The sequence below is a fragment of the Toxorhynchites rutilus genome, chromosome 3, assembly GCF_029784135.1.
Source record: "Toxorhynchites rutilus septentrionalis strain SRP chromosome 3, ASM2978413v1, whole genome shotgun sequence".
Lineage (NCBI taxonomy): Eukaryota > Metazoa > Arthropoda > Insecta > Diptera > Culicidae > Toxorhynchites > Toxorhynchites rutilus.
Window position 1 is genome coordinate 22,669,842 of NC_073746.1, and position 15,439 is coordinate 22,685,280.

Genomic DNA, 15,439 nt, shown 5'->3' on the forward strand with positions numbered 1-15,439 from the left:
ATTATCCGTTCAGTGGAATATAGCCATTGAAGTTTGGTGAAGCAAGTGCAGAGATATCTCAAGAAACATAAAAATACTGAAAACCAAGAATATTTTAAATATTATTATGTAGTTTCTTAAACTCGTCTCTCCCGGTGGTTGGTACATAAAAATCAAATTCGTTTCAACGAATTTATGATATAACTAGTGTTTATTCAAATAACGTGTTCAATTTTCTCCTAAAACTAAATTCGAAATTTGGTTCTTTGGAGCATAACCTCATGGAATGGTTTATATATCCAAAAAAAGCTTTTGATTTTGTATATTTATTTCTTTCAAAAATATTGTGGAATCGCCTTTAGTGTGCAAATCTCGGAATCTGATAATTTGGCAATTTTTTAAAAGATAGGCTCGCAATTATAAGGAAATATGATAACGTTTCCGAGTACAACCAAGCAAGTTATTGCACCAGTTGGTACATCAATTCGTCGATTCGGGTCAAAATTTAACCCCGGCTCCATACACTACATCTTCATTTTCCGCCCAGAGATACATCGCTTTACGTTCCGGGAATCGATTCTGGACTGACACAGAAGCATATGAGGGGATATGCGGGTTCCGTGGTAAATTTTTACGTTGTCACCGCTTGACGCCGAGTCGACAACCAAGTCGATAATTACACGACTGTGCACTGGGAGTGTCGTATCCCCAGTTCCCTGTTCAAGCCATCGAAGGGAGAGCAAGGGGATGTTCACCAGCTGGACGATGACGATGATTGGTCGATACAGCGGCGGAGATTTCCTACGGACATCACAACCAAACTCCTTTTTTTCCGCCTTCTGGGAAAACGTCTTCCGTCGGATTCCGGTGCCGGAAAGATTTGCGCCGCTTGCAGCGCCCGGAATGGGGACCGAGGCAAAGCAAAAGATTGAAAACATAATTCAGATATGCAAATCACACAAATGTTCATCGGAAATGGAATGCGATGTAACACTCTCTCGCGAATCGACATTCGTCGCTTTTCGTCGCCTCCGTCGCATTGCAGTCGTCTTCTGCACAAAATACGTTGCATTCGTGTGTGGGGGAAGGGGGAAGCGGATGGTCTTCGGGAAAATTGATATTTGGACAACGTGGAAAGGGAAGAAAGAATATCATCCCTTCTTCGTGCGAATGCTGGACGCAGTCCAGCTGACGGTGGAACGGTGCAGCATCGGTTGAGTTCTTAATTAAGATTTTGCCGCCCATTAATCAGCGATGATGAATATCCCAGGAAGTGTTCTTCGTTTGGGAATGACAAAAAAACGTCTCCAATCGTCCGTAATGGATTCCGTTTCAGCAAAAAAAAAAAAAAAAAAAAGAGAATGGTTCCACATTCTTGCACTTCCGAAAGCCGTTACGTCGTGATTTCATCAAACCCAAGAAGATCGACAACTACTTTCGCGATTATTATGGAATTAGAGCCACCTAATCGGGGCGAGAGCGTGTTGGCTTTTTACGACTGCCACCATGACGGAATGTCATTCAGTTCTCGGGCCAACTTCAAAGAATTTACGGCGTTGCAAACACTTCCCAATTTGACGTCCATTGCGCGCCGTTTTTTTCGCTATATGAGTTTACGATTCAAGCGTTCGTCTTATCGGGGAAAGATCGGCGAATGCGTCATTACCAAGTACCAAAAATTCCATAAAACATGGACCCGACTGCCACTGGCCGCGCGGTGGCTACGTGATACGTTAAAATTTTTCAACGGAAGCAATATTTATCGCCGCAGAAATCACGCTCCGCTGCACTGCGTCACTTTGTGTCTCCGGATAAGCCCGCGCGCGGAACTGGACACGGGAAACAACAAACAAAAAAAAGCTACTATAATCATGCCCCAGATTCATATTTTGAGCCCCATAAAACTTGATTTGTACACCCTCTCTCTCTGTGTGTGTCTTCGGGCAGCGTGGTCACTCGTTGGTGGGGCTATCCAAAGTTACCTCTATGACTTCATTCAAAACACACGCGCTGCGGGAGCAAGGCTCGGATGGTTCGTCCAGCTGGTGGTCGGTCGTTACCAAATTGCCTTACAGCAGCACCAGAGCGCGGGAGTCGACCAGGCGGGCAGTGTGGCAATAAAAAACGATATATTTTAATTGCTTGCAGCGCGCACTGTTGGTCAGGCGGTTTCTCATCCATTGAAGTGTGTGCGATTTGTAGTGGCAGTGCGTGGAGAAATGCCGCCAATTGGGGGCGGTTTCGCCGCAAGAAGGAGGTCTGTCGGATATATTTACTGTTCGCTATCGCCTCGTTGGGGGTGTGACAAAATGGATTAAAATAAATAACATTTGTTCTTTCTTAAAAATAGAATGAAAAGTAATAACAAACAAAAATCTTGAATCAAATAGATGAAACTCTACACAAACGTTTCCGCTCACGATGTGCTTAAATTTTATATAATTCACAAAAAAATGTATGCGAGTATTGTACACAATCTATAAAATCGGTCTTCCCAAACGCATGGCTGTTTTCCCTCATTATAGTCCACGATATGGTCTGTTGTCGGCGTAACATTTCTTTTTGTCATCCGTTATGAAACGTTCAGATCTTTGTTTTGTACCATAGGAAATATACCACATCTTGATCGGATTGCTTCTACTATTTAAACATTATCTAGATATAAATCCTAATTTATCAGATGATGAAGAAAAAAAAGAATATTTCTATAAATTTCTTCTATTTTTTTTTCAATCAAAACCCAACAAAAGAGAGGGGAGACTGGCGAGAGCAGTCAACGAGTACAGACGTGGTGTTTGGTCGCTTCAGCCTCGTGAGTTTTAAGAAATGATCGCTTTAGAAACAGATCACTGAAACGCAAAACCTGGATCCGTTCGTTTGTTGACCTTTGTTTAAATTTTCAAATTTAATACACCAAAGTGCTAGATTGTATGTGTGTATACTGCGGAGCAGTTTTCTGTATACTGCGGAGCAGTTTTCCGAGCGAAAATCGGAGCAGGAGCGGAGAGCGGAGAATGAGAATCAGCTTTACGGCAGTGAAGATGGATTCTACAAAGCTAAGTGCATCCAGCGTTGCCAATGTTCCAGTTTAAACTGGATTCTTCCAGTTTTTTTTACTTGATCCAGCCAAACAGTCAAATCCTAAAATCTTCCAGTTTTTAGAAATATTATCCAGTTTAATCCAGTTTTTTTTATTTGTGCTTCCGTTTTACCCATTTCATGTAAAATAAATTTACAATGTATAATTATTATCTCTCCCTCACCCTTCCTATCCCTTTGGAAACTGTGGAAAGAAACTTTTTCTGAATATAACCTCAACGAAACGAAGAATATAAGCAGACTGGGGAACATTATGATGAACGGTATACTGGGAATACTGGCTTCGAAAAAACTATGTTTCTTTTAACGGGGAGCTAAAAATAAACGAGAATATTAAGTTTAAAAATAACCACACAATGTACGAACAGGTTAAAAGAAGTGCCAGGAAAAACGAAGAAGAACAAGAGAACATGTAAAACACTTCACGTTAATAAATATTTTATCAAAGAACTGTTAATTACTAATGCGGCATACAGGAAACCCTCTATTGCTTAACTTATTTAACAGCCTATTCAAGCAGCAACGTGCTACATTGTCTTTGAATGTATATAAATATTAGATGTTCTAAGTCCTCGAAAACATCATAGATCATAGAGTCAATGTGCTCCACTGGCTTTAATTGATATTAATATAAAACCAACGTAATCTTACCTCCGAATAGAGATTAAAAAGATGTTAGATGTGATGGTTGAAGATTTGTGGTTCTAAATAGTATTAATATTATGCATGATTCGAACTCTCATATTTGACACATAACTCGAAATTCAAAGAGATCATGCATACTTTGCATAACACGCATATGTACTATAGTGCTTATTTTTCTAGTATGCATACTATGATTTGTTTCCTGAAATAGTTTCTCGATTAAAAGAGAATACTTAAGGATATTGGGTTTGAACAAGGCTGATATAAAAAGTAAACTACAGAATGGGCTTATTTTAGTAATGAAATAATATTGTGGGATCTAATTAAAAATTATTCCATAATTCTAATATCCGCAAATAATCGGAGACGTCTGTTTGACAGTTTTACGTGTTTTGCTTAGTGCCCAATCGTTGAATATTTCACATGTCCTTATTCAAATGTCGAAGAATGAGAGCTGAAACAAACCATGCAAAAATGTCAAGCCGAAAGTATGGTTAGGCACTGTGTATTTATTTATTGAATTTTTTTTTCTAAATTCTTCGTGAGTGCGTAAAAGATAGCAACGAAGACGGTCAAAAGAGACACTATAGAAATGTCATAATTCACGTTAGAAGAAAACAAACAGAACTACAGAAATGTCATAATTCGCGTTGGAAGAAAAAAAAACAGTGGTTCGATGCAGTGATCTATAACCAGAAACCGTGTCCCCATGCATCTCAATTAATCATATTGCGATCTTCTGATATCGGTGATTTGATGGACATGACGTATTTTTTAGAGGTTCTACAAAACACATCCTTAAATATTGTGTTACAGTAATGTTCTAGTGGTGGGAAAATCAATTCAATCTGCTTGCATGATATGATTAATTTATGATTTATTTCGGCATTTTAACTACATATAAATGCTACAAGAAGCTTCGATGAAGATTCTGTTTCTCAAGCAAAAAAAAATCATTTTAGATAAATCAAAACCGATCTTCTTAACATAAAACGGTTTTACAGTATCCAGTTTTCTTCCAGTTTTTTCGAGAGCAATCTTCCAGTTTTTTGAAAAATTTTGTTGGCAACCCTGAGTCCCTCCCTCTTTCTCTTAAATTATGCTTGAGTTCTTCATGAGCTCAGTTGCGTGTCGCTATTTTTTATTTTTTCCATCGTGCGGATGTGTATGTCGAATTGATGCCCTTACGATCCAGAATTCCGGACGTTAAATATCGAATCACGATAAATAAAATCCGAATCGTTTTTTTTCTGGTTTTCACGAGTTCTATTTAGCTTAATTATTGGATATACTGGGAAATCATGAAATCATAAATATTACGTCGCAGATAGGATATCAAAATTTATTCATCCAGTTCATCAACTAACATTGTCATTTAATTGAATGCACGGCTCGTCTTCTCGGAAGATCTAGATATTTTTCCGCTGTTTTCAAAGCGCAATATATCATGGAAGCTTCTTCGCACAATCGCCAGCGTTAGTTCAATATCGAGATTTGTACCGAATATACTTGATCAAGGAAGTTATATGGTGATCTACATTATCATTACAGGCGTTTTTATTATTATTTTTACGTGTTTTTGAGATATCGTGAAGAATAGCAGTTCTCCCGGTTGTCTTGCTAGGTTGGTAAGTTGGGGAAGTTGTATCGGTTACCTTCTCAGGTTTCCTAAAGATAACTCTCCGTTGTCGTGATTGAAGTTTTACGAAGCGTACACATGATAAATAACGGAACATATCGCCGAGTCGATTGGTTTTATACAAGCTCTCGGTTACCTCCTCAGGATTCCCAAATATAGCTCTCCGTCGTTGTGTAGAGCCCAGCGTTGGTCCCTAGGGGGGATTTTTATGCGCGCTGATTGGAGGGCGCAGCAGAAAAAAGTCGGGGTTAATGTGTTAAAATATAATTACTAAAAATTAAAAAAAACAAAAACAAAAAAAATCAAAATTCTAAAAACCTAAGAATAAAAAATTTTAATCTGAAAATCTGAAAACTTCAAAATTTAAATATTTAAAAATTCTAAAATTTTAAAATTCAAAAATTAAAAATTAAAAATTTTAAAATTTCAAAATTTCAAAATTTAAATATTTAAAAATTTTTTTTCAAATTTAAGGTTTTAAAATCACATCACTCACCGCAGTGAACCCTGATTTTTAACCATTCCTTCTTTGATAAACGCTAGGGAACCACGCTATAGAGGCGACCCTTCTGGCCTTCGGGCGGCGAATATCATACTAACATTCCTTCCCTTCCCCTGGTGACTGTAAGGACGTGGCCGGCGTCGTTGTTGACCGTTTAAAGCTCGAATCACCGAAAATTGCACTACGAGAATGATTTGCTAGTCCTAAGCCTCATTCTGTGTGTTCTTTGTTCAATTTGGTTGGTTTAGGTCAATCACGGAGAGCAACTACGAATTGTACAGTCTACCCAAGCTCAAGCTCAAGCTCAAGCTCTAAAACCAACAAAAGAGAGGTATTTAAGTATTTAAGGTATTTAAGAATTTTTCTACTATAAATACAAAACTGCAGCGGTAACTTCGATATAACGTACATTTTACTTTTCCAATCGTACGTTGTATCGAATTGTACGTTATATCGAAGCATGATAAAGAACTCAGTAGCGTAGCTTATATTACTTTATTGCGTTGCTGTTTGATTGAGGTTAATGAATAAATTCAACTAGAAGACGAAGACTGTTAATTAAAGTTTGATTCATTTAGAATCCGAAATCACAAAATAGTTGTACTTCGGGATTGGTTAAAGGTTTTTCTTTCAGAAAACAAAAATGGCGCTATATATCTTTTTTTCGAAACCACATCATAATGGGTATCAAAAGAAAGTTCTCGACTAGTAGAACATAGCTGATGATGAAAAACCAATTCCAAGATGACCGCAGCCCCCAAACAACTAATTCCTTTTTAAACGGTTTCATTCAGCTTGACCTGTTTCTATGTATGTTTGAATGTTTGTAGGGTTGTCCCACATTAATAGAAAATTGACCCCGTTCCTGTTGACTGATTGATCTGAAATTCGGAACATACATTTAATTCTACTGTCATTATAAAACTGCGTATCCAATGATCTTGAAAAATACAATTTTGCCGTCGTTAAAAAATGGCTGAATAATTTGACTTGGAGAACACGAAACATAATAAAGAACATGAATTCAAAAAGGTTGCGCCGCTAAATGGTCGACTTTTGCAATCCCCTAAATATTGGCAATCCTCAATATTGGTATCAAATGAAATGATTTGACTAATAGAATACAGTACATCATGAAAATATTCCGAAGAAAATTAGGTAAGAAATAAACGTTGGATTTCCATTATCCACAGTCAGTTGTTTCATCATATACCCCACGATTTTATTTTAGTCTCATCATTAGATTAATGAAGGAACGGATGTGATAACTACTAACTGCTACTTGTCTAATTATTTTCTAGCTTAACATTAAACCGTTTAATTTAAAAAATTTTTTTAATTATTTTATTTTCAAGTTTTTAGTAACTTATCTTTAGTTATCATTAGTATATTTCTCTACATTAAAACCATCCAAAAAATTATTTCTTTTTAAAGTTTTTATTTCTTACCCAACTGTTTTCGGAATATTTTGATGACATACTGTATTTTATTAGTCAAATAATTTCATTTGATACCAATATTGAGGGGATTGCCAAAATACATAGTCGACCATTTTGTGGCGTGACCTTTTCGAATTTATGCTGTTCATAGTGTAGTGTATTCTCCACATCAAGCCAATCAGCCATTTTTTAGCAGCGGCCAAATTGAATTTTTCAAGATCATGGAATACGCAGTTTTATAATGACAGTAGAATTAGATGTATGTTCCAAAATTTCAGATCAATCATTCAACAGAAACGGGGTCAATTTTCTATTATGTGGGACAGCCCTACAAAACACTCAAACATACATACAAACAGGGCAGGCTGAATAGAACCATTAAAAAGTAATTGTTTATTTGGAAACTGCGGTCTTCTTGAATTTGGATTTTTCATGATCTACTGTGTTCTACCAGTCAAGCCCTTTCACTTAATACCCATATTGATGGAGTTGTGAAAAAATATATTAGGCTGTCAAAAAAGTCCTGCGTTATTTTTTTTGAATTTTCATTTGTTCATAAAATTAGTTACAATCAACTTCATAATACCCCTGTTAAAGAAGCTCGCTTCCTTATTGGCAAAAAACTCGGATAGCCAATTTTCACAGGCCTCTTTTGTGGCTAACTTATGACTACCTAGCTCGTTCGCCATGGACAAAAACCGGTGGTTCACTTGGTGCAAGGTCCGGACTATACGGCGGATGCAAAAGAACCTCCCATCCGAGCTCCCGGAGCTTCTGGCGCGTCACCAAAGAAGTGTGTGGCCTGGCGTTGTCCTGATGGAAAACAATGCGGCCTCTGTTTATCAAAGATGGCCTCTTCTTCATGAGTGCTACCTTCAAGCGGTCCAGTTGTTGGCAGTACAGGTCCGAATTGGGCGTTTGGCCATAGGGAAGCAGCTCATAATAGATTATTCCTTGACAATCCCACCAAACACACAGCAGAACCTTCCTGGCCGTTAATGCGGGCTTGGCCACCGTCTGAGCCGCTTCAGCGGGCTTCGACCACGACCGTTTGCGCTTCACGTTGTCGTAAGTGACCCACTTTTCATCGCCAGTCACCATCCGCTTCAGAAGCGGGTCGATTTTGTTGCGATTCAGCAGCGATTCACTTGCGTCGATACGGTCAAAGATATTTTTTTGCGTCAACGTGTGTGGCACCCATACATCGAGCTTCTTTGTGAATCCAAGCTTCTTCAAATGGTTAATAACGGTTTGATGACTTATCCCCAGCTCTTGGCCGATGCTACGGCTGCTACTATGCCGGTCTTTCTCGGCTAATTCAGCGATTTTGTCGCAATTTTCGACGACAGGCCTTCCGGAGGGTGGCGCATCGTGGCGAAAACGTTGAAACCATCGTTGTGCGGTGGAAATGGAAACTGTATCGGGTCCATAAACTGCACAAAGTTTATTGGCAGGTTGAGATACTGTAAAATATGTCGGATTTTCTCTTTATTTTGCTCCATATTTGCGACACTATAACTCACGAACGACTTAACCAAACAACACACTGTCAAGGACTATATTATAGCGCGCAAAAATACCTGTCCAACAAGCTATAGCATGACTCGATACAATGAATACAACTAGAACTACGCGCTTACAACGACACCTCGCGGAAATACCGCAGGACTTTTTTGACAGCCTAATATATGGCGCCATCTTGTGGTGGCGGCCATTTCGGGTTTACATTTTTTATCAATAACAGTGTTCTACTAGTCAAGCCCTTCCATTTGATACCCATATTGATGGGGTTCTGGGAAAATATGAAATCCGCCATTTTGTAGTGGCCAAGCCCTTTCATTTGATACCCATAGTAGCTATACAATATAGGATTATTATACAATCTATTCAAAACTTCCGAAAATCAAAAATAAAATACTCCGGATAATCGAATCCCGGATAATCGAGTCTCCGGATAATCGAGTCCGACCTGTAGAGTATTAATGTTAAAATGCGAAAAAAAGATACAATGAGAAAAAAAAATTAGTACTCTTTTTTTATTTTCAAAAAAAAACTTGCAATATGTGCAATATCTAGAAAATGTATTTTTAAATTTTTTCATATAAAATAGAATGCAGAAATTTGAAAAAATCAGTCCAAGATGGTAAATCTATTTTTGACGAACTCGGTGGAGCATCGAATTTTTATGAGTTTTCGAAACTCATTTTCGAGTTTTCGAGTTTTTGTATGTCGACAACCATTTTTAGCCACAAATTATGAATACTGATGTGATTTGAAAAAAAAAGGATCTTCATCAATCTCCTTCTAAATGCAGCCATTCTCGAGATATTTGAGCAAACATTTCGAATTTATTGTCTTTTTATAGTAAAAAGGCTCTTTTAATATGTTGAAAAACGTTTGAAGACATGTGGGTTTAAACTTCTAAACATATATTTTTACCATAATGATGTGTTTGGTAAAGTTGTTGAAAAGTATAAGCAAATTCATTAACACGATAAACATATGAAAAGAGCCTATTTACTATAAAAAAGACAATAAATTAGATCTGAAGAATGACTGCATTTAGAAGGAGATTGATAAGGAGCTTTTTCATTTTAAATCACATCAGGATTCATTAATTGTGACTAAAAATGATTGATAACATACAAAAATTCGAATTTTCGAAAATTCATAAAAATTCGATGTTCTATAAAGTTCGTCAAAAATAGTTTTACCATCTTTGACTGAATCTTTAAATTTTCTACATGACTTCTATTTTATATGAAAAAATATAAAAATACATATTTTAGATATTGCAAATTAAAGAGTTTTTTGTTAATAAAAAAAGGATACTATTTTTTTTCTTAGTGTAAATTTTTTTCTTTTCAAATTATTAAAATTAGCATCAATACTCTATAACTCTTTCTATTTCGGTACGACTCATAGTTTTTGAGATATAAATTATCAAAGATTTCTCTTACTGAAGTAGGCACGCCCTTTTCAAAAGTTTCACTTGAGTCAAAAAATTCCCAAATGCTGCAGGAAAATTCATTTTTCAAAATTCAACCCAAACAGAATACAATTTTTCGTTCGAATCAGAAATACTCATGTTTTGTCATTTGTAGATTTCATTTAGAATTGCTCTATAGTGGCAATGCGTGGAGAAATGCCGCCAATTGGGGGCGGTTTCGCCGCAAGGAGGAGGTCTGTCGGACATATTCACTGTATCGCCGCGTTTGGAGTGCGTCAAAATCGATTAAAGTATCGTAAATTTGTAGAGAGCGTTCCCTTTTTAAAGATATGTTGAAAGAAAAATCTTACCTAACTCCTGTAAAAAAGAATAACGATATCGTAACAGATGATTTCTCATTAAATTTTGTGGTCAGACCTGATAGATTCCCTAATTAACATACATTGCTTTGAACTATACTAAAATAGAACCTTTTTTCTTATTTTGCAGGTAAGATAAACAAATCCATCCTCGGAACTTGATTTGATAAAAGCAAACACCTAACAGCCTTCGTAAGTAATTATCGATTCTGGATTTGTCTATATTTAGCCAATTTAGAATGTCGTTTTTAAATCTCTTTCTCACGAATCAATAATGGGTTTTCAAGAGGAATAAATTTTTTATTTAATTTTTCTTGAACGGATTTTTTTTTATATATCTCTAAATGTATCAGTTGATTATTATAGCTTATGGCAATCACCATTCGAAATAATCATTAGCAGATGCTGTTCACGAGTATTTCTGCTGCTCTACTTAAGCGCGCTGCATTGGTGTATCACACTTCCTCACCAAAAAAATACTACCTTGGTGGAGGCGCTCGCGTAACCGATGGATGCACTCTTGTTTTCCGATTCATGCTTTTGAAGCCGCCTCCACCAACCCACCCTGACCATCCGCAACCATTTCAATAAAAAAAATGAATTATAAATATTTTCGTACGCCATGTAATCTCCATCCACACCATCGCGGAAGCGATTTTTTGTTTTGTTATTCGGCCACATACCTCACTAAAAAAAGCAAAGGTACTGGGGGAATGCAATATGAGCAATGTTGTTGTTTTTTTGCTGTTGTGACGAAGATGAAAACAAAAAAAAAACACCAAAATCGCTACACACAAAGCTGTGATAATATTTTTATAAATTATTTGATTTCGGTCCTTCACACCACCCCCATCTTCATCTGGCTGTATGGGTGTGTGTGATTCAAAACGCCGAAACATTTGTGATAAATTTTTATCACATTTATGGTATTTGTTGCTATTGACTTTGGAGCTTTTTTGGTGGCCATTTTTTTTGCATTGGTTGCATTCATCCTTCGCAATAATACACGTGCAATTCGGATCAGCAACAAATTGAGGATCATTGATAACCACGTCCCCGTTAGCGAATCGTTTCGGTTTGGAAGTTGTGCGGGATTAGGGATGCTCAATTTTCAGGTTTTTTTTTACGTAGAGCTAATTAGGCTGCCAATGAAAATGGTTATCTCGAATTTGAAAAAGTTAACCCATAAAAAATGTTCACCTCAAAAAACACCTTATGCAGAATATCAGCTTAATCGGACTTAAGGGAGAGTGACGCAAAGCGGTCGAAGCATGTAATCAAGGTTTAAAAAAAAAAGTTTGATGCCAAAGGTCTCGGTGCTCGGTGGTTTATTTTATCAAATATCGACTTTTTACGATTTTTTCAGATAACTGTTAATCTCGACGTGTCATAAAATTTTAAAACATTTGGCATAAAAAAATTTTAAAAACCCCGCTTTTCGGTGATTTTTCGATTTTCAAAAAAATCAAATTTTAACACACTAGTGAATGAAGTCCTATTGAGCTAATACTTTGCATTGGGTATATAATCGTGCAAATCAACATTACGCAGCAATTTCCGAATGAAAAATCGACATAACTATTTTTATTGGCACCCAAAACCATACGTTTTGCCTCGTATTCCAAAAAATTCGAGATGACCCCGACCCCGAGAAACCCCGGCTAAATTTTTAAAAGGGCGTATTCGAAATCATTGATCTTTCTTTTAATAATCGTAACGCAGATGTCTAATCAAAATACTATGATTGACAAAGTTGTTGGAAAATAAAAAAACAATCATTCCGAATGCACTGTTTAAAATGATTACTCAAATTTTCATTCTTCACTAACATTATTTTCACTATAAAAAAGTGGTTATATCTTGATAACGATTAATCCTAGGAAAATACGTTTTATTTTTTAATATAGAATTCAATTTTTGAGTAATATTTTTTAACAGCGCATTCAAAATGTACCGTTTTGTCTCAAATTCCAAACACTTAAGCTTTGATGGCCATTAAACAGTGTCCCATTACTCAAAATGGTACTTTTTCGCGAAATTCAATTGATTTTTGGATGCAATAGAGCCTTCTTCTTCATTTTATTACAGTAAAATTGATTTACAACTACATTCTTCTTGAATGGCGTTAACGTTCCCTGTGGAACTTTTGCCGACTCAACGTATGCATTAACTAGCGTCATTTATTAATACTTTAGTTGAGATTTCTTAAGCCAAATAACACGCCTTGAATGTATTCCGAGGGGCAAGCTCTAGAATACGCGTGACCACAGTGCAAGCCGAAGGAAATTTCTTTGACGAAAAAGTCCCCCGGCCAGAACGGGAATCGAACCCGAACACCCGACATGATAATGTGAGACGCTAACCACTCGGCCACGGGTACACAAATACATATTCATGGTAAAAAACTGAAAATATGTTGACTCACTTATACCTGTATTGATACCTGTAAATGATGTCAAAATGAAGCCTATACCTCAAAGAATGTCTGTGTTTTCATTATTCAATTATTTATAACATAAAAATTTAGTAAATTTATATTTAAAAATGAAGTGGAATATGAGACAAAACGGTAATTTTCTCTAAGTAATTCATTAGTTTTCCAACAACTTTGTCAAACATCGCATTTTCTTCTGGATTGCAGACATCTGGATTTAGAGTTACAATTTTTTGAAAGAAAGATCAATGATTTCGAATACGCCCTTTTAAAAATCAGTCGTAATTTAAACAGGTCATATGATGATGAAAATTGTAATTTTAGGTAGCTTCCATCATATTTACCAAATTTCAATAAAATCGAAAAGCGTCGCGTCAAGATTTGTCGTTTTTCGGCTGATTTGGCGTGGAATTGCTCAATGGATGGAGAGGGCAAATTTATCCAGCAATGTTTTTGCTTAAAACACGAAGCGTGAAAATACTAAAGCTAGTGAACAATTTCACGAATAAAAGAAGTATGTTTTGTAAACGAATGTGAGAGTAAATTCTGTACCATACAAACTTTCATTCGACTTTAGTTCCCATGAATATGGTACGCAAAACTAAATTGCGTGCAATAATTCATTATACCAAATCAATTAAGCCTAGTTTATACGGTGCGAGTGTGCATCCGAATCAGCTGTTTGAAAATATGCGAAAATATTAACGGACTTTTGAAAATTATTGCTAAAACTAATAAACTAATATTTTCTCATAATTATCGTCATGTATTTTCTAAACGAAATCGTGGTTATTTGGTCTCGCACGCTAGCGTGACCAACCTTCTTTTGGAAATATTTTTCTTGAAAATAAGAATATATGCCATTCATGGGTTAAGAAATGAGAAGACACTTCCATATGCCGTGTGGAAATATCTGAAATAGATACCTTGCATACCTATGCCACCTCATTGATGCTCGGTCTGTCAGACCTATACGCGAGTATAGGAAGGTTAAGGGCAAACATTTGGAGTATTAAAAGAGAACATAATTCAGAAGCAATTATTCCCAACAATCACCATCCTACGTCAAGCTCCCGTTCCAGTTGTACTCAACCTTTTTATCATGGTGGCCACAAACACGTGTTAGTCATGGAATCGCGGGTCGCAATAAAAATTAAAGTAGGGTGATCACCAAAACACGACCGCACTGTTTACATAGAACTACGAAATTCTTGCCGGCGAGTATAAACTTTTTTTCGTGAAGCTTGCTGCCGTCTGGTCAACTCAATGAATAGAATACGGCGGAGCTGAGATTGCAATATTTTCTCTATCATCAGTGTCCGTAAAACGAATGCTGCATTTGCATTTCGAGTAACCGATTTATGCTCGTCTGATTAGCAGTGATATATAAATATTGTATCCGGCTGTTAAATATTCGGCCACGGTAACACGATAGGAAAATGTGTATTCCAATTTTCCGCAATGTATATGACCGAAATTTTTTAGAGAATTATCCAGTAAGCGTAACCTGATAATATTATACTCTGATTATTGATCACCATCCCATGATTATAACGTTAAACCAAAACACAAAACATTTCTCCATTTCTCCTTTCTCAAATTTGAATATTTCGACACCCGATGTGGAATCTATTTAAATAAAAATGTAAGACAAAACCTGTTGGTAAGCGCAAAACCCAAAGAAGGGATCGTCCGATTTTAGCCTCCTGTATTTTGTTGTATTCGTCTCTTTCCGTAGATCAATATAGTGGAGAGAGAAATCGGAAAATCCTGAAGGAACGTCGGAAAATTGAATTCGAAAATTACATCATAATAAGCGTTGTTAGTCCATTCGATGTTTGCGCTGTTGAAATTGATCTTTGTTCGTAAGTTGAAATAGATTTTCAGGCGAAATAACGCATTTCCATATCTTATATCTATCTACCTGAATAAATAAGAATGTAAGGCAAAATATGTTGGTAAGCGGAAAACCCGAAGAAGGGATGGTCCGATTTTAGCCTCCTGTATTTTGTTGTACTCGTCTCTTCCCGTAGATTAATGTAATGGAGAGAAAAATCGGAAAATCCTGAAGGAAGGTCGGAAAATTCGGAAAATTGAATTCACACATGTTCGAAAATTACATCATAAAAAGCGTTGTTAGTCCATTCGATATTTGCTCTATCGAAATCGATCTTTGTTCGAAAGTGGAAATGGATTTTCAGGCGAAATAACGCATTTCCATATCTTATCTATCTATCTATATATATAAAAATGGATTTCTGTCTGTCTGTCTGTCTGTCTGATTCTTATAGACTCGGAAACTACTGAACCGATCGACATGAAAATTGGTACATAAGGGGTTTTTGGGGCCGGGGAAGGTATGGTAGCCCCTCCCCCCTCTCTAAGGGGGGGCT

At 36.6% G+C, this 15,439-nt stretch overlaps 1 protein-coding gene across 4 annotated transcripts in view; it reads left to right on the plus strand.

Annotated features, from left to right (window-relative positions):
- LOC129776521 (zinc finger protein ush-like) overlaps window positions 1-15,439 on the plus strand; it is a 548,035-nt gene that overhangs the window by 440,077 nt on the left and 92,519 nt on the right. The window contains exon 2 of one of the 4 annotated variants that reach the window (XM_055782216.1): window positions 10,743-10,804. The exons of the other annotated variants lie outside the window; for them this stretch is intronic. The gene's annotated coding sequence lies outside the window, so the exon portion shown is untranslated. The remainder of the gene's footprint in view (window positions 1-10,742; window positions 10,805-15,439) is intronic. 4 annotated transcript variants of the gene reach the window in all.